Below are 18,117 nucleotides of genomic sequence, written 5' to 3'. Positions count from 1 at the left end.
ATTTCCTCCATCCCCTGAGTTAAAAATATCTCTTAACGTAATGAAACAGTTGTCCTAAAGAAGACATAGTAAATCTAACTAGGAAAAATAGAAGCCACTTAAAGGAAAAGAAAGCTAACTGGGACCGTCCTTTCAAAAGCCAGTTAGTACTGGATGTGGTGGGCTGCCCGCTTACGGCCGGGCCTGAGTGAAAAGACCTCACGCAAAGGCTTCTGCTGCTGGTGACCTGTGAACATGTCCTCCCGCTGCACTCTGGTAGGGGACGTGATTAATGACAGTTTCCTAACACGAGGAGTGGGGCACAGAGCCCGCGTGAGGACAGAGGCACAGTCGGCGGACACCTCCATCACCTCGGGGGGAGCTCCTCCGTTATGAGGGTGACGCAGGGCGCCGGCTGGGACACGGAGCAGAGGCGCGTTTACGGAGGGTCGTACACACCACGCGAGGAAGCCCGAGTTTCACTCTCAGAGTCGCCTCTCTGTTCCCTTCCCCAGCACACCGCCATCTTCCTGTCAGCGCCGTTGTGAAACACCCGAGGGCTCTTTTGCCTTTTCTGTCCTTCGATGGCAGTCGGGGGTGGCATGTCCTGTTCGTCTAGCACCTCTCTCTTTGTAACCCTTCAATGGCCCCCACTACTCGCCTGCTTACTCCGTCTGCAACCTCCCCTTCCGACAAGCACGTCCCGGGATCGAGCCCGTGACAGCTGTCCCCGCCCCGTGAGTCGTAAGCCACTCAAGGCCAGAGTCTACGGCTCAAGCATCTTGGTGGATGCAGGACGTATGCGCTGTGCTTTGCGCACAGTAGGCTTTTACATGTCTGTTGTGCAGAGTAAAAGAAGTGCATTTCACGGTCTTCCAGCGTTTCGTGCCCCGGGATCATGAGCACCGTGCCGTGCTGAGCGCCGGCCTCCTCGTCGCTGCCAGCGAGCAGTGCTCACAGCCCGGTGGCTTGGAACACGCCCCCACCACCCCCCACCCCTGCCCCCGGCTCCCCCGGCTTCAGCAGCGACGCCTCCCAGAGTGGCATGGGCGCGCGCAGACCTTAAGGTGCAGCGTTCGCTTTTTCTGCAGAGAGTGAAAAGCCTCAGACTTCCCCGGGGCAGACGCGGGTTCACAGAGCGCTGGCGCAGGGCCCCCGCCAAACGTGACAGTGTCCAGGGCGCGGGAGTCCCTGGCAGGGGTGGTGACAAGGGCTTCGTACGGGGAGCCGCGGCGTGGCTGAGTCCCAGCCCCAACGGGGTGACAGTGGGCGGCATTTCTGAGCCTCCGTCTCCTCAGCCGTGGGAATGGGAATAAGACTTAACTTCTAGGTTGCTTTGGTTGGTTCATGACAGCGCCCCTTTCTGTCCACAGCAGTAAGCCCTTCAGATACTTACTGTTTTGTTCACATTGTAGATATTCAGAAACTGAGGCTCAGAGATATTAAATACCTTATCCAGTGCCACCTGGCTGGGCCCAGGGGACTCAGTCTTTGAGATTCCAAAGTCCATGTTCTTAATATCCCTAGATATTTATATAAGAACCTACTGACGTTCTTGAAGTTCGTGTTTGTTTATGACTGTAATTTTAACTTATATTAACATAACAAAAAGGAAGTTTCATTAAGAGAGGTTTCCATCTTTAATCTTTAATCATCTCTAATCTCTACATTTAAAATCTTTGATTTTATTCGACATGCGGCTCACGCTCTTCGCAGAACCCGCACAGCATGGGCTGTGAAAGCTGTTTCTCAACAGGGACGTGGAGCCGGATGCCGTGGCCATTCACGTGCCTTTGCTAGTGCTTTCGACCCAGCTTGTCCCGTAATGCCCACTCCGTTGCATTTTCGAGTAGGTTGTACATCTGTTAAAACCAATAATTTTAGAATGTTAAACATGTTAAAAAAAAAAAAAAACCCGGCGGTACCCACGCGCACCATGCGCCCTGCGCGCCCCATGCCCGTAACGCTCCGAGTCACCGCTGAGGTCCTGCTTCGCCATGTGACCCTCTCACACTTCAGACACCTGCAGAAAGTTCTTTGCGAGAAGCCGGTATTGCCAGGGTCTTCGCCATGCATTCAGTAATCTTTCATTATACCACGTGCTGTGTTTTTTTCCTCATCCACACAACTCCTTGGCCTGCGGTAAGCTCCCGGGAGGCCCCTGGGAACAGCAGTTCCGGCTCTGACCGCCGAGACGCTCTTCCCAGAAGGAAGGGCCGCGTATGGGGTCACTAATCCCCACTCACCATTCGCTCGCAGGTGCAGAGCGAGAGTTTGGGGTCAAGAATTAAGTCCAACCACAGGCAGCGCAGAGCAGATGTTGTCAATCAGAAACTTGGGTGAAAGAAATGATGTTTCCTAAAGGTCGTTTAGAGGACATCCTATCCATCCATGCCTACAGGTAATCCAAGTACTTACCTGGGCCTAAGCTGGGTCTTTAGGTTACCTGTAAGACTCCATTGCCTTAATCTCTTGCAGAACCATGTTTGTCTAATTGCCAGCGAGGTGGATTGTGCTTCTGCCTTTTGGGGGAGCCTGCCGCAGTGGACGTAGTCTATTTTGATACTTATACTACCCCGTGGTGGACCCCAGGTATATCGCTTGTAGAAATAGCTTGCAGAAATTTAATTGGATAAAAACGTAGCTTCCCTAAAAACTGGGACATTTCCTCCGGCCTGTGAGCGTTGTAATTGCACTTTCTTCCTCGCTTTGGCTCTCAGATAGCTAAGTTCCGAGTGTGGCAGTCTCCACAGCAACTCTCTTGGTCCCTGTAGTTGTCACTTTATTTATCTTCTTTTGTTCCTGGTTGGTTGTTTTGTAAACCACCTAAATTTCTTTTTGAAAGACGGAATAAAAGGGCTGGGAGTGGGAAGAGATGGTTAGGTAGGGACTCAATGACGGATGACCGCCCATATGGACAAAGGTGACCGTGACCGGGGCAGAAAGTTGCCTCCACCTAGCAGCAGGGCTGGCAATGGATACGGGCTATCTTGTTGTCCCAAGTCCTCACTTGCCAATGGCAGCCCAGTCCTTCTTAGTGGCTGCCTGCCCAGGTGGCAAAAATACGGTTTCAGACGATGTCAGCAACAATCAAGGCTTTTCCGCCTCTGTCCCCTTGAATTTATACGAACCACTTATCGCCTGCATAAAAATAGCAGTTGGAACATCAGAAACCAGAGAGAAAATAAGTAAAACAATGAGGCATCGGTCAGAATAGCGTCTGTCCACCGTGGTTTATCGTGGATACTGTGGGTTGCTAACTGTCCAGATTACGTTCAAGTATTTCATCACCTGCATAATCGAGCTGCAAAACGAGGAGTTGAGACCACTTCGACGCCAGTGATCTGATTGTGCGGTAAAAAGACTGGTGCATAAACCTCAATCCTGGGAAATTAATCCATGAGAATTAGCTACAGATACCCCTGGAGGCCTGTCTTGCGTCTATTTTTGCATAGAATGTTGAACTAGCTCCTTACGGAAGGTGTCTTGTGAGGACTAGAATGATGAGGCCTGAGTCCGCCGTCATCTAGCGAAGCGTGGGGAGGCCGTGAAGTGACCCGAAAATGCCTTCCGATTAAAGCTCAGTCTCGAACAGGAAAATTGCTTTGAAAGGATTCAAGATAAAATTGTTGGTAATGAAGGAAAACACTTGTCCTAGCATGAGGCCTTTAAAAGCAAGAGTCTCGTCCTGAGTCTTTTGTAAAGCACACGGTTTTTGTTTTCGATTGCAAAATATTGGGTCGCATCAACCTATCCCGTCTCGATTTCAAAATGCAGTGGAGGGCAACAAGGCTTGGGAGGATGTTCTCGGTGAAAGGCTGGCAGAGGATGTCCCCAGCCCCCTCTGGAGCCAGCTTAGAGGCATCCGCTCAGCGGAGCCTTCCCGAGGCTTGAGGACGCAGGCCCTGCTCCCAGGGCCCTTGGCTCCTCCGTCTGTCTAGCGTGGCAGGTTGTCGTTGATGCTCTGAACAGCTGTCCTTCCCGCCAGATCGCGAGGCCCTGGGGGACAGAGACCTTTATTATTATCTCGTGTTTGTTTCTGCCTCCAGCAGGCTGCCCCTCTCCCCTCAAAGATGGAGCCCAAACTCCGATTACATTTATCTTCTTTGGTAAACATTTACCTTTGCAGGTATTTAAAAATATTAATACTGTTTCTAAAACTTTGGAGGGCGAACGTGTTTCAGAACTCCGCCTTCGGGATGTTGGAGAGGTGGCATCGTGTCCGTAAACAGCGTCTGTAAACAGTGTCTTTACCATGTGTGACACACACTCCCAGCAGAAGCTGGGGCAGCGCCCACATCAAGCACCTTAACGTCCCTATGGCAAAAATTATCAGTAGACACAGGGCGCGGGCTAAATAAAGACTGGACTTTCTTATGCCCTGACGTCAGGTGTGGTACCGGGGTCTGCGTTACACCTGCGGGAAGGAAGGTGTTCTCACGGAGGGGGGCACTCACAGGGAGCAGGACTCGGACCCTCCTCAGCTCAGGAGAAAGGCCACGGTGCCAGGGCGTCCGGCACAGCGACGTGTTCCCCCTACTGGCGCTGGTAGCGGGGCCCACAGGAGGGGGCGATGGGAGAGGTGCTCTCCCACCTGAGAGCCGTCCCACAGGCCGCCACTGCCCGAGTCGCCGACCTTGCCCGCCCGCCCCTCCCCCTGGAGCCTCCCTTCTCCCCTCCTCTACTCATATATATATATTTGTGTGTGTGTGTGTGTGTGTAATTTTTTGGCGAGGCCACCCTTGGTTGACCTCACAGATTGCAAGGACCTTGTCAGTTTACAATCCCTTATTTTTTACGCCTACAGCACCTGGTCTTCCTAGGTGGTCTCCCATCCAAGTACTAACCAGGCCCGACCCTGCTTAGCTTCCGAGATCAGATGGGATCGGGCGTGTTCAGGGTGGCGTGGCCATAGACCTATATGTATGTTTTTGCTTAGAGCTCAGATCTTGCACGTTTTGCTGCCTTCCTGCCTGCCTTCGCGTGGTTCTCTGCCATGTGACCCTCACGCCTCCCGACGAACCGGAGCTTTGCTCTCTCGAGTAAATCGCAGCCAGAGTTCGCTCAAAACGAAGCAGGCTCTGGCCCTGCTTCGTTTATCTGCTCAGTGTGCACAGACAGGCGCCTCGGGAATGTGTACGCGGATGGCAGATAAGCCGCCGCTGTTTCCTTCACAGCCCTCGCCTGCCGTGTCAAAATGCGCCGACGCGGATCCAAACCGGTGTTATTTTTTAAAATAAAGTAGGTAGCATCGTTTCTGTTCTTCAGCCTTGTTAGGAACATTTTTCATTTTTTTAGAAACAGTACAGGGGCTGGCTTTCCGATACATTTGTTTTGCCTGCCTTTATTCCTAATTGTTTGATTTACTCAGACCGCGCGTCTGTTTGTGCGAATATTCGCGAGAAAGCTCACTTCGATGCTGTTCCCGAAGGCGTTACCCTGCTCCCCTCCCTCGTTCTCCCCGTCTCTCAGGTCGTTTCTGCGCCTTGTGTGGTGTCGTTATGGAGACGTGAGATGCCGACATTAGCGACCGACGGCGACCCGGGAGGCGGGGTCAGAAAGCTCAGGGCTCCCCTCTGGAGAGCAGAGTGCCATCGGTCCCCGCTCGTGAGGCTCTTCTTGCTCTGTCCCTACCCGTGCCCGTGTTGTGTTTTCCTTGGCGACTCTGACGCCAAGATGCTGTGGGCTTCTAGTCCTGGTGGCCGGCACTGTGCTGACCTTTGCTGTTTGCCATGTAGTCGGAGCCCCGCCTCTCTAATCCCTGTCCCCTGCCCGGGACTGGTGACCAGTGCGCAGGGCCCGAGTCCCTCAGGGCTGATACCCGGGGCTCGGCACTGCCCACTCGCAGCAGCACGTTGGAGGCGTGATGCCAAAGCGGAGGCCGTGCGTGGAGTCCGGGTCCCTCCTCCGTGGCCCGCTCCCACCCCTGGTCTCAGGGTGGCTGCGAGGACACGTGCCCGAGTCCAGAAAGAGCTGCGGCACCGTCGCAAGGCAGCACTGGGATGTGCGCCCTGGCCACCGCCGTCAGCGGACTGATGTCGCGTTCTGGAAAATTTTAGTGTGGGAAGAGGACAAATAGCCAGAACAGTGAGCAGTTAGTTACCCAGTAACCAGTGGGACACACCCCAGGAGACTGGCGATTAGTGGTAATAAGTTCTTCTCCTTCTTACTGTTGTTTATTTGTGTTGGTGGTAAGTGGCTGTCACCAGAGGTGACCCAAACCCATTGACTTGGCCAGGGTAACGTATTTTAAAAATGCTTAAGAAGACGCAGGAAATATGTTGTGAATATTTTAAATCTCTGCATGTGTGCTTCACATTCCAAATGGCGCCTTTAAAAACCTCTTTGTGACTGCGGCCACATGGAGCCCCTCGGCGGGACCGGTTGGCTGTCCGTCCCTCGCAGCCCGTCACCCATGACTTCAGAATTTCTCACGTCCCTTCATCTCGTTTTCCATGGTGCATCCTAGGGCCGTGGGGAAGGGGGTTACGATCTGGGAGGACAGCCGCCATCCGGAGCAGGGAGCCGGGTGTCGAGGGCCAGGCCCCTAGCGTAGAACGTCGCTCATTCTGAGACACCATGACGACAAGCTTGGAAAGAAGCGACTCTGAAGGGCCTTGGGGTCGGACTGGAAGGCTCACGTCCTCCAGGCTGCGGGAAGCCAGTACTTCTTTTAAATAGCGCTCTTCAGAGTTTGGATAGTGTTCCAATTCGATCTAACTTTCAAAAATAGTTGTGGGTAATTTAATGTTGTAGAATAAATGGAGCTGACTGCTGCTTTGTGTATGTGGAAATTTCTCTCTCACGATGCTAAGTCAAGTCATCAAAGACAGATTTTATTTGCTAATAGTGCACATTAAATTTGTATTTCATTTTCAGAAAATATTTTAATCAAATGTACTTGGAAGGTTTGCGCTCCGTCTAAAACCGTGAGGATCTGCTAAGTGCGTGTAATGGTTTATTCAATGCTTTTGTTGAAGTATTTGGTGCATTCCTTATGCTTGAAAACACTATGCATCTTTTGAAGGCGACAGTTAGGCATGAGACGCAAAGAGGGGAGCCAAGTCCCAGCGAAAGATTAGGTTAGTTGGTCACAGCGTTTAACCTGTTAGAAAAAAATACATATGTGTTTAAGCATCTCTCTCCTTTTTGTAGCAGAAATGCTTCTCATTTTTCCTCAACATGTCCTTTTTGTTTCTCTCTCTGCGTATTGGGACCACGTAGAACCGGCTTCTCACGCAGGATTCCGTTTCATTCATGTCTGCATTAGTTTGCTAGGGCTGCGTGTCAAAATGCCACAGACTACCTACAGTAATCAACAGAAATTCCCTCACAGGTCTGGAGGCTCGACATCCAGGATCAAAGTGTCAGCAAGCAGGTCTTCTTCTGAAGCCTCTCTCGGGCCTCACGGCGGCCACCGTGTGTCCCTACATGCTCACTCCTCTGGGCAGGTGCGCCGTGGTCTCTTCGCGTACCTTAATCTCCTCTTCTTACAAAGGGTCCCAGTCAGGTGGGGTTAGGGCCCATTCTCACGGCCTCATTTTAACTTAGGGCCCGAGATGTGCTTCTGTGGTGTGGGGATTGTTCTGAGCTCAGGGCAACTTTGGCTGGGGGCTCAGGAGAAACTTCCGCCCTTCCCTCGACTACCTGGAAGGAACCGAATGAGGGGCCTTGCCCCACATGGGAGATTAGCAGACAGGACCTCTCTTGACCTGTCTGTAGGGCAGGACAAACTTCTATGAACTAAATATCTGCTCCTGTCATCCTGCAGTGACCCTCTGAAGCCCCCAAGGCACCTTACCTCAGCCCCAGCTCAGGATGTCTTATGTATACACCCATGTCCCCTTTCTGTCCCTGATTGTGCGTGTGGGATCCCCACACATATGTCTGGATTAGGTTTGGTCCTTTCCTCTCGCTAATCTGTCTCATGTCTATTTGATTACGAGGCCAGCCGAGACAACCTTGGGGAGATCGCTTCAGTCTTTTTAGTGTGTGCCTCCGTTTTGATGGCAGACACCCTATGTCGGGACATCTCAGGTTTCCAGGAATTTCTGGAACACTTCTATCACATACAACTGTTACAGAAGGAAGGCTCAGTGTTATTATTTGGCAATACCTCCCGTATAATTTCAGCACACCCAAAATAAGCCGAATTAGTTTAATGCCTCTTTTGTAAGGAGAGAAAATCTTTTGAGGTATTCCAAAGTCCCTGCTGGACTACATGCCTCAAAGTTATTTTCTGGTCAAAACTCTGTAGTTTAAATTTTGAGAATTTTGCCAAAATATATTTTGGACATTTCACTAAATAGGATCATAAGTCATTTTGAAGTAATTCTTAATTATCTGTTTAGCCGAAGTGACAAGAAAAGATTTCAAAGACGAATATAAAAATTTACATGATGGTTAGCAAAACTTAGTTCTTACAAATGAGTAGATTCAGTTTCTTTTAAGTAATCAAGGACCTGATTAAGACAACATAAAACTTTTCTCTTTTTGGTCAACACTTATCTTGTATATACGGTCGTTTTCTTATTATCAATTTTGAAGCTTTAAATATGTGTTAGAATTCTTAACCTTAAAAAAAAATCTTAGTGAAAAGTAAGCAAGCAATTTTGAATTGTCTGTTATACCTGTATTTAGAATGATAGGTTTATGAACATATAATTTCTAGAATTTTTTTTAAATGTGGCACAAGACATGTTTATTAATGGACCTGGAGGACACTACGAAAGCTGGGTTCGTTTCTGCCGACATAGGAAAGACTTACAGACCAGCGAGATTTAGGAACGGTGAGATTTATTAACGTGTGTTTCACCAGAGATGGTCTCAGCTTCACAGGCTTTGGGAACTGTACCTTATACTGACCCTTGACGGTGGTCACGGGGGCAGTGCCGAGCGGATGATGGCATGTGAGGTCAGCTGAGTGACACTTAGCTGTTACAGAGCCCTTTGTCTGTTGTGCCTGTGGTCACCCCGAATCCAGTCTGTTATAATTAGATTCGTGGACTTCCAGGCATTCGTATGATATTACTAAGATGGTATACTGAGGCCGAGGTTAAAGGAGGTCAGTATACGTACTAACTGCTAAGCGCTCTGGCCAGACAGACTAAACCAGCGGTTATTTTTATGCCTTTTACTTCCTTATATTCCAAGATGTTAATGGTAATTTTTAACTGTAAAATGGGTGTTTTGGGGCTGTCCTAAGGGAGGTCTCTGGGTGGGGCCTTTACTTCCCTATTGCTCATATCTGTCTATCTGGCTAACAGGCCCAAATACCTTTCTTTTCTCTGTAGTCAAAAAGCAGATAAGCCTGTGATTAGTAATTCATGTTTCATTTAGCATACTTAGAAATGGTCTAGATGTTCAATGACTTCTCATCATTTACTTTAGCAATAATTATACTCTATGTGTAATTAAAGTTTTGCTTGCTAAAGAGTTAACCTACAAAGAAACTTTTTATTCTACTTACATTATCTTACTTGCTCCTAACAATTAACTTTGGATTACTTATGAAAATTTCATCATACTAAGTTATTTTTCTTGCTGACAAATCTTGCAACTATTGACGTAAGTTATGTCTGAACTGGTATTGACTTTTATAAGAGCTTATTTGAACCAAAACTTACAAGATCTCAAATACAGTGGAGAAAACCAGTTTTGCATTTTCTTTTTTGCATTTGAGATAAAGCAAGGGGGGGATCAGATTTCCCCTTGAAGGCTGGGGGAGGCAGGCTCTGAAAGCCTGATTAGGTAGTAGAAGGAGGAGTCAGAAAAGGGCGTGTTGAGGTAGATGCACAGAGACAATGGCCAGGGCTTGCTAAAGGCAAAGATGACCTTTTGATAAAGAAGTGACAGGCTTGGGCATGACTGCCCCCAACCTGCCCAGTTAGGGATTAATGACCAGCCCTCCCTGTGAAGTTTCTGTCCACAGAAACTTTTTCATCCACACAACAGAGATAACATGAGTCTAATAAACCCACGTAGGATAAAAGTATTATTTAATGCTGATGATTCTAAAGAAATGCCTATTTATCCAAACCAAACTCAAACCAGCTTTAATATCAACTATTTCCCCAGATCATGTGATTCTGAAAAGCTGTTGGGTTGGTTTCTGTTATATTTTTGAGAACTGAGAATACCACACAACACACACATGAACATACAGAGATTTTTCAGAAATTTTCTAGCCACAAGACAGGCACCATAATGCAAAACTCACTAGTTTATAAAAGAACAATCATTAAGTTGATCAGTTTAGATGGCAAATTTTTTTTTTAAATAAGAATTACCTTCCTGAAATTTACATTTCGAAAGATGGTTCCAGTGACGGTTCTTAGGGAAGACCAGGTGTTTACATTTCAAAGTTACCTGGAGAGAAATGCAGGCCCCTCCTGGAAGGACATGGTCTCCCAAAGCCAGTATTTATAAGCGTCCGGAGGACCAGGGGAGGCCTTGGGTTGGTATGATGAACGGGTGGGCTTCGAACTCTTTCCAGAGCCACACCTCTGGTCCTACAAAGACCTCCTTTATAAAACAGCACAGTTGCCTTCATTAGGTTGGCCCCTAAATGGGGCAAAGTACTCACAGATCCATCCGCCCATCGTTGGAACGTTTCTTTCCTTTGGGGTACAGTCCTTCTCAGGCTCTGACGTTAGCTTCCACTTCAGCCAATTCCTGATAAAAAAAAATAAGTAAATTATGAAATTTTTCCCAATATCTTGTTAGGTGACAGCTGTGAAAACAGTAAGCATTTCTGGTGGTATTGCACAACCCCACGGACCCAAGAAGGTGCAAAGATTATGTCCTTCTCACACTGGCCTCGGGATGTAATCCATTGAGAAAGAAACTTTCCAGGACCCTCCCTGGGCTGAAAACATTTTAGTTATGGCTCTTAGGTCAGCCTTTGACCTAGGAGTAAAAATGACCCAAGCAGGGATTGGGTCTGTAGCCTGAGGTGGTTTTATTTTAAAAAAGTAACTGTTCAATCCTCTCTTCTGAGTACAAAGGCAGCTCTGACAGAGGATGTCAGCGGGGGTGGCGGTGGGGGCAGCAGTTACCTTAATAGTCAAATCTGTCTTAGGTACCTCTTACCTTTTCTTTTTTCATTAGTCCTCTTAAATAAATGTTTCAGTGGAGCTTGGAAATTTTGAAACCTTTGTAGGCTTCTGCATGCCGATAAAAAATAGCCATCTCATGCCCTTGTTCGGTTTGGGAACCCTTGCTTTCTGCACTTTAAACGTTTTTATCTAACTGGAACATTCCTCAGAACAGCCACTGTGATTTTATAGTTTCCTTGTGGGTGTTATGGGTGGACAATTTTCCAGTAAGCCAGTATTAAATATTTACTTTTGATTCTGTTAACCAGGGTGTGGTAATCTGATCAAGGATAAGCTCATGGCCAACTGTTAACCAAGGTGTAGTGATCTGCTCAGGGATGTGCTGGTGGCTATATAAACTGCCTCTTCTGGGAGCTCGGGGCTGATCTCTTCTAACCCTGCGTGGTGGAGAGTCAGTTGCCGGCCGGCTAATAAAGGCTCTCAATTCCTCTCAATTGGCTCCGTGGGTCTTGGATTTGATCGCACCACAACATTTGGAGGCCCCAGAGAGATATCTCCAAGGGGGGAGGATCTTCTAAGACCCACAACCCCGGCCACCTTGGGCGAGGACCTGCCCTGTCTAGGGGACAGCCGCTGAGAGACATTCCTCAGCCCCAGATGCCAGGCAGACTCGCCCAGGAGGGCAGGTGGACAAAAGGTAAAATTTTGTAACCATTGGGCACGAGCCATCTGGAGCAGCTTCACCGGTGAGTCAGACTGCACTACAGGTATCCAGGTTCCCTACAGGTATCCAGGTTCCTGGGTATCTGTCGGGGAACGAGTGGAAGGCTGGACGCAGCAACACTTCCCTAGTTCGGTCAAGGTCTGAGACGTCAGACTTGACTTCTGGTGTTACAGGTATTCAGGGTTCTGAGTATCTGTCTGTCTGTGAGCTCTAGGGTACACCTAAGTTTCAGCTTAGACCTGTCTGCCGGTAAGCCCTGGAGTTCGTCTAAGCCTTGGCTTAGACCTGTTCCTGTCTGTGGGCCCTAAGAACTAGTGGAAGGCTGGACCCGGCACAACTTCCCTAGTACGGTCAGGTCTGAGATGTCAGATCCTGACCCAGTACCTGCCTGATATGCTAGCGTTTTGTGTTACTTGCAGTCTGCTTTGTCTGTCTGTATTGTGTCTGTCTGTCTGGACTGATCAAAATATACTGTTACCCTCTTATTGCCTTGGTTTTCATGAGCTTACTCCATATATCGATGTGTGGTATTTTAATTCTTTCCTTAGATCTGGCCTCCGTGGCCCCGTCCGATTAGACGCTAGGTCAGAAGCTGATCCTAGCCCTGGCTTTTGTGGGGGTCCTGCCTGTTTTTATTAACATGAGTCAAGCTTCTTCCTCGAACCATCCTACCCCCCTTCAGTGCCTCCTTAATCATTTTAAGGATTTCAGGAGACGAGCCCATGCCTACGGAGCCAGTGTCCCTCCCTTTGACCTTCAGAGGTTCTGCCAGTTAGATTGGCCCACATTTGGAACAGGGTGGCCATCAGAGGGGTCACTCAACCTGCAAACAGCCTTTCAGGTGCGGAATATTATCTACGGAAATCCTTGCCACCCTGATCAGGCTCCATATATCGATGTGTGGATCGATATTGTTTCTGATGCCCCCACGTATCTGAAGGACCTCCGCAGCGGAAAAGAATCAAGTCTGTCCTTCTCTCTACACCAAAGGAGCAAAAAGAGAAACCGTCCGGACAAAGGCCTAACCCTCTTTACCCTGTCTTGCAGGCACCCCGTGAGGACCCCGAGATCACTAATCCTCCCCCTTACTCCCCTCGTAACCCGTTCCTGTCTCCTTCTAACAGGGAGGCAGAACCCCTCCAGAGTCCTCCCCACACCCGCACTGGGGTTGTGTGCCGACCCCCACAATACTCTGGTACTGTCCCTGACTCGTCGAACCGGACAGCAGTCCTGGCCCCACTCCGGCAATTGGCTCCCCTAGTTGGGGGAGAAACTCAGTGGCCATTCATGGTCTATGTCCCTTTCTCCACCAGGGATCTGTGCAATTGGAAACACCAGAACCCCTCATTCTCAGAGAAACCTCAGGGATTAACCTGTCTCCTAGGGACTATTTTCTTTACCCACCAGCCGACTGGGACGACTGTCAGCAACTCCTCCAGGTCCTGCTTACCGCAGAGGAGCGGGAGCGGATCCAGAGGGAGGCTGCAAAGGCGGTATTAGAGCCCAACGGGCAGCCTTCCACTGACCCGACCCGCATCCAACATGTTCTCCCGAACACCCGTCCGCCTTGGGACCCCAACACCGACCAAGGTAAGGAGGCTCTCCAACAGTATCGCCAGCTTCTGCTCCAGGGCGTCCGGTCTGCCGGCCGACGACCCATTAACTTATCTAAGGTAAGCGAGGTCATGCAACCTAAGGATGAGTCACCGGCGGCGTTCCTGGAACGACTCTTAGAGTCGCCCTGGTTACATACCCCTATTGACCTGGAGGACCCTAATCATAGGAGGGCTGTGAATTTAGCCTTTGCCAGTCAGCCCCAGATGTTAGAAAGAAATTGCAGAGGATGGAAGGGTTTGAAGGAAAGAACCTGTCTGAGCTGGTCGAGATAGCCCAACGAGTATTCAACAATAGAGATGAGGTAGATATAGCACAGACTAAGAGGATGACCAAAGTCCTGCTTGCAACCATGTAAGAAGCCCAGCCAAAGGGACCGCCAGGAAAAGGCAGAGGCCGAGAACAGGCACCCAGGGCGAACAATGGACCCGGAAGAGTCGGGTTAGAAGAGGACCAGTGCGCATATTGCGAGAAAAAGGGACATTGGAAGAATGAGTGCCGTGAAAAAGGACAAGGCCCCCGAAAGAAGGCCCCCCTCGTCCTTTACGAGGACGCAGAATGAGGAGGTCAGGGCTCTTCCATTATGAGCCCCCGGGAGCCCAGGATAACTTCAAAGGGGTCCTGACACAGACCCTAGGGCCCCGGAAGCGACCAGTTGCTTACCTCTCCGAAAGACTGGCCTGTGCGGCAGCAGGAAGGCCCGACTGCTCGAGGGCCATCGCTGCAGTCCTCTCTACGGAAGCCCTAGAGTTGGCGCTAGGGCAGACTCTCCAGATCATCGCCCCACACGCAGTTTAGCCAATGCTTCGCAGCCCACTGGACCGGTGGATTTCCAACACTCGGATCACCCAGTATCAGGTCATGCTTCTCAACCCAGCTACCCTACCGGCCGACGATGCCAACCCTTGCATGACTGCGTTGAGGTCCTAGAGAACGTCACCTGCACCAGACTGGACCTGACAGACAGCCCTTGGCCGAATCCAGATGCTGCTCTATTTACAGATGAGAGTAGCTTCGTCTCAGGTATGCCGGGGCTGCAGCGGTTACCACTGAGACTGTCACCTGGGCGCAAGCCCTAAGCCATGGCACTGACTCAAGCTCCGCGGTGGGGTAGAAACAAGACCGTTGACATCTACATGGACAGCAGGCGTGCCTTTGCCGCGGCACACACATGGGGCGTTATATAAAGAAAGGGGGCTACTGACCTCGGGAGGAAAAGAAATTAAGAATAAAGAGGGAATACTGGCCCTTCTTGAGGCAATTTGGCTGCCAAAGAAAGTGGCAATCATCCATTGCCAGGGCACCAGAACTCGGGCTCTGAGACACCACAGGGCAGCTCCTTCACTGATCAGACAGCTGCCCGAAAACCAGTGGGGCCTATTGACATTCTGCAAGCCCTACCACCCAGAGTGCTAACGAACACCCTTACCTACACTCCAGGAGAAATTGAACTATGCAACAAGCTGGGAGGCAAAGAATCATCTGCTGGGTGGGTTAGGCTCCCGGACGGCCGCATTGTAGTACCTGAGGCCTTGAGCTGAGACCTTATAACCCAGGTTCACCAGAGAACTCACTTGGGAGGAACCAAGTTAACAGAACTGTTAAAAAGAGACTATTACATTCCGGGGCTGCAACGAATGGCCAAGCAGATATCAGCCCGGTGCCACATCTGCGCACGAGTGAATCCAGAGCCCTTCAAGGAAATACAACAAGGGGCAAGACTTCGTGGACAGGCACCGGGGGAACATTGGGAGTTGGATTTCACTGAGGTCAGCCCAGGAACTTTCGTATTCAAATACTTGCTTGTGTTTATCGACACGTTTTCAGGATGGACTGAAGCCTTCCCCACCAAGCAGGAGACCGCTCAGGTAGTAGCAAAGAAATTAGTCTCAGAAATAGTGCCTCGATTTGGCCTGCCCATAACACGGGGGTCCGACAATGGCCTGGCGTTCATCGCCCAGACTAGCCAATCTCTAGCAAAGACGTTAGGGATCCATTGGAAATTGCATTGCATTTATAGGCCTCAGAGTTCAGGACAGATAGAAAGAATGAATAGGACCTTGAAAGAAACCTTAACTAAGTTCAAGCTGGAAACTGGCGAAAACTGGGTGAGTCTCCTCCCCTTTGCCCTTTTAAGGGCACGGTGCATATGCCTTGTGAAATAATGTTTGGAAGACCCCTACTTCTCCCCAAGTTAGGGGAGGAAAAGCTAACAAAAATTCATAATTTTTCACTGCTTAAATCTTTGCAAGCTCTCTCTCACATGACAGGAAACCCACCAACTGGTCTCTGCCACCAGAACAGCTGCTCAGCATCCAGTCCAGCCACACAACCACGCTCCAGGCGATTGGATCTGGGTGAGAAAGGTACAGCCTGCTTCTCTCGAGCCCTGCTGGGACGGACCTTTCCCTGTCATCCTCACAACACCCACCGCGGTCAAGGTAGCCAGATGCCGTCATTGGATTCACCGTACCAGAATCAAGGCTATGCATCCACCACAGACATCAAAACAATGGACTCTGAGTTGGACAGAGGACCCACTAAAATAAGACTGTCAAGGGTCCAGTGTGGGCTGTCTTGATTCTCTCCATCCTAAAATGAGGGGGTCTTTGTATGGCTTTAGATGAGGCCTAGACCTACCGTTCAATGATTTGAATTCCCCTAGAAAACCAGTGGGGAATGTTATGGGTGGACAATTTTCCAGTAAGCCAGTAGTAAATATTTACTTCTGATTCTGTTAACCAGGGTGTGGTGATCTGCTCAGGGATGTGCTGGTGGCTATATAAACTGCCTCTTCTGGGAGCTCGGGGCTGATCTCTTCTAAGCCTGTGTGGTGGAGAGAGTCAGTCGCCGGCTGGCTAATAAAGGCTCACAATTCATCTCAATTGGCTCAATGGGACTTGGATTTGATCGCACCACAACAGCGGGCAGTTTGCTGGGACCCTGGTCGTAAATGGGGTTTAACCCACGAGCCTGTCTGGCCATATTTGGAGCTTCTAACCTGACAGCTACCAAGCCAGATGCTTAGGACATATAAATTTTTAGGTTGGTAAGATTTGTGACATTTTTTTAAATGTTATTTTTCTTCTTAAGTGCAGAATGATTGCGCTTTCCAATGTCATAATTTTTTTCCCCCAATGTCTGCAAATGTCTGAAGGTCAATAGGAAGGACTTGGATTTTTGTCCTAATTTCTGTCCTTCCATCTCACTAAGGGACTCTTCGTGACTAGCTGTTATAACAATATGAGAGCTCTCTACCAAAAAAAAAAAAACTTCTTTTCAATTTAGAAGTTTTTCCAATTAAAAGGATTCATCATCTGGCCTTTACAGCAGAATCTGTAGCAACCCAAACTAATAAGCCTTTAATGGATTAACCGAGGAAGAAAATAAAGGAGGCAGCCTTCCAGTCCACAGGCGTCGAGGCTGGTGCAGCTCCAGCCCCCCACAAAAATGGGAGACACCTCCAGCCACAAACCCGCCGACTCGCGGTCCCAGGCAGGCGCCGCTGGAATAGGATGTTTCTAGTACTAACGAGCAGTGACGGTTGAGGTGACAACGACCCCTGATGGGCTGAGGCCCCTTCTGACAAACTCCCCTGGGAGTTGGCAGAGCCAGACAAAGAGGACCAGGAAGCTTTCTGTGGCTTGACCAAGGCTTGGGACGCCCGTCTATGAGACTGGCCCCCAGATGCGCCCCAGCAAGCGCACGTTCCAGGGAGGAAATACACTCGTCCTAAGGCCAGGCTCTCAGGTCGCGTAACAAGATGAAAGGCGAGACAGAGGAAAACACAATCAACCAACCTCGTGAGTCCTCATTCGAAATAACCAAGAGTCACTAGCCTGAGAAACTAGTTTCACAGGTATTTTCGCCTGCGAAAGACTCACCACTTCCGCTGTTCCGGATCCCGGGTCTGGGGTGGGGAGAGGACCCTTGCCCGCTGCCTGCCGGGTCGGACGCCCCGGGATCTCCACGCTGCGCAGCGGCCTCATGATGTCCCAGCCAGTGACATTATCCCGCTCACGGCGCCACCTATGGGGAGGAAGAAACAGTCCCTTACTCAGAGGTCTTTTCGGCTGATCTCGCAATCAAATAGACATGAGACAGATTAGCAAGAGAAAATAACCGAACCTAATGCGGACATATGTGTGGGGACCCCACACGCACAATCAGGGACAGAAAGGGGACATGGGTGTGTACCTAAGACACTTAGGGGTGACTAGCTCTAAACCCCCACATGTGGAAACCAAAGCTGTACCTGAAGTGCAACTTTCAAAAATACAAAGTTCAAATAATTCTACATTTTGATGCCTTTCTCCGTTTGCTCACTGTGTTTTTTGCATATCTGTATACATACCAATAAAAAATACCTATGACAAGCTAGCCCACAGTGATGGGTACTCTCTGAATATGTTCATCTCCGTCTTAAAAAAAAAAACACTTTTGCATCCCATGCCATGCTTTTAAACAATATTGATATTATTCATTGTTGAGAATTTTAACCGTTATTATTCATAATTATGAGGGTGAATTATTTTTCCAGAAGCGAGAGTAGTATCCCTCCTAATAAATGTTTGGAATAAAAGAAACATAGGTTCTAGTAAAATGAATATTAAAAAATAATAATAATCGCTACGTCAAAAGTAAGCTCCAGACCTAAAAAAAGCAAGCAAGCAAACATATTGGTAAGAGTTAAGGCAGGTTAAAAGATGGCCGCGTGAACCTGAGGAAGAAGTTAGACAGCTT

General features: G+C 49.2%; 1 protein-coding gene, 1 long non-coding RNA gene and 1 other non-coding gene across 9 annotated transcripts in view; 1 reads left to right on the top strand and 2 right to left on the bottom strand.

The window, feature by feature from the left end:
- IMMP2L (inner mitochondrial membrane peptidase subunit 2) overlaps positions 1-18,117 on the top strand; it is a 631,779-nt gene that overhangs the window by 606,588 nt on the left and 7,074 nt on the right. The window lies entirely within an intron of this gene.
- On the bottom strand, positions 1,060-17,380 carry LOC107498367. Its single transcript, XR_001594046.2, has 3 exons — positions 17,259-17,380; positions 10,565-10,653; positions 1,060-3,978 (listed from the first exon to the last, which is right to left on the bottom strand). It is a non-coding gene; the product is annotated as an uncharacterized LOC107498367 (long non-coding RNA).
- LOC118610813 lies at positions 4,778-4,896 on the bottom strand. The gene has a single exon (XR_004954107.1). It is a non-coding gene; the product is annotated as a 5S ribosomal RNA (ribosomal RNA).

The sequence above is a fragment of the Rousettus aegyptiacus genome, unplaced genomic scaffold, assembly GCF_014176215.1.
Source record: "Rousettus aegyptiacus isolate mRouAeg1 unplaced genomic scaffold, mRouAeg1.p scaffold_m13_p_13, whole genome shotgun sequence".
Lineage (NCBI taxonomy): Eukaryota > Metazoa > Chordata > Mammalia > Chiroptera > Pteropodidae > Rousettus > Rousettus aegyptiacus.
The sequence above is the reverse complement of the archived record's forward strand: the minus strand, read 5'-3'. Positions and strand labels throughout refer to the sequence as shown.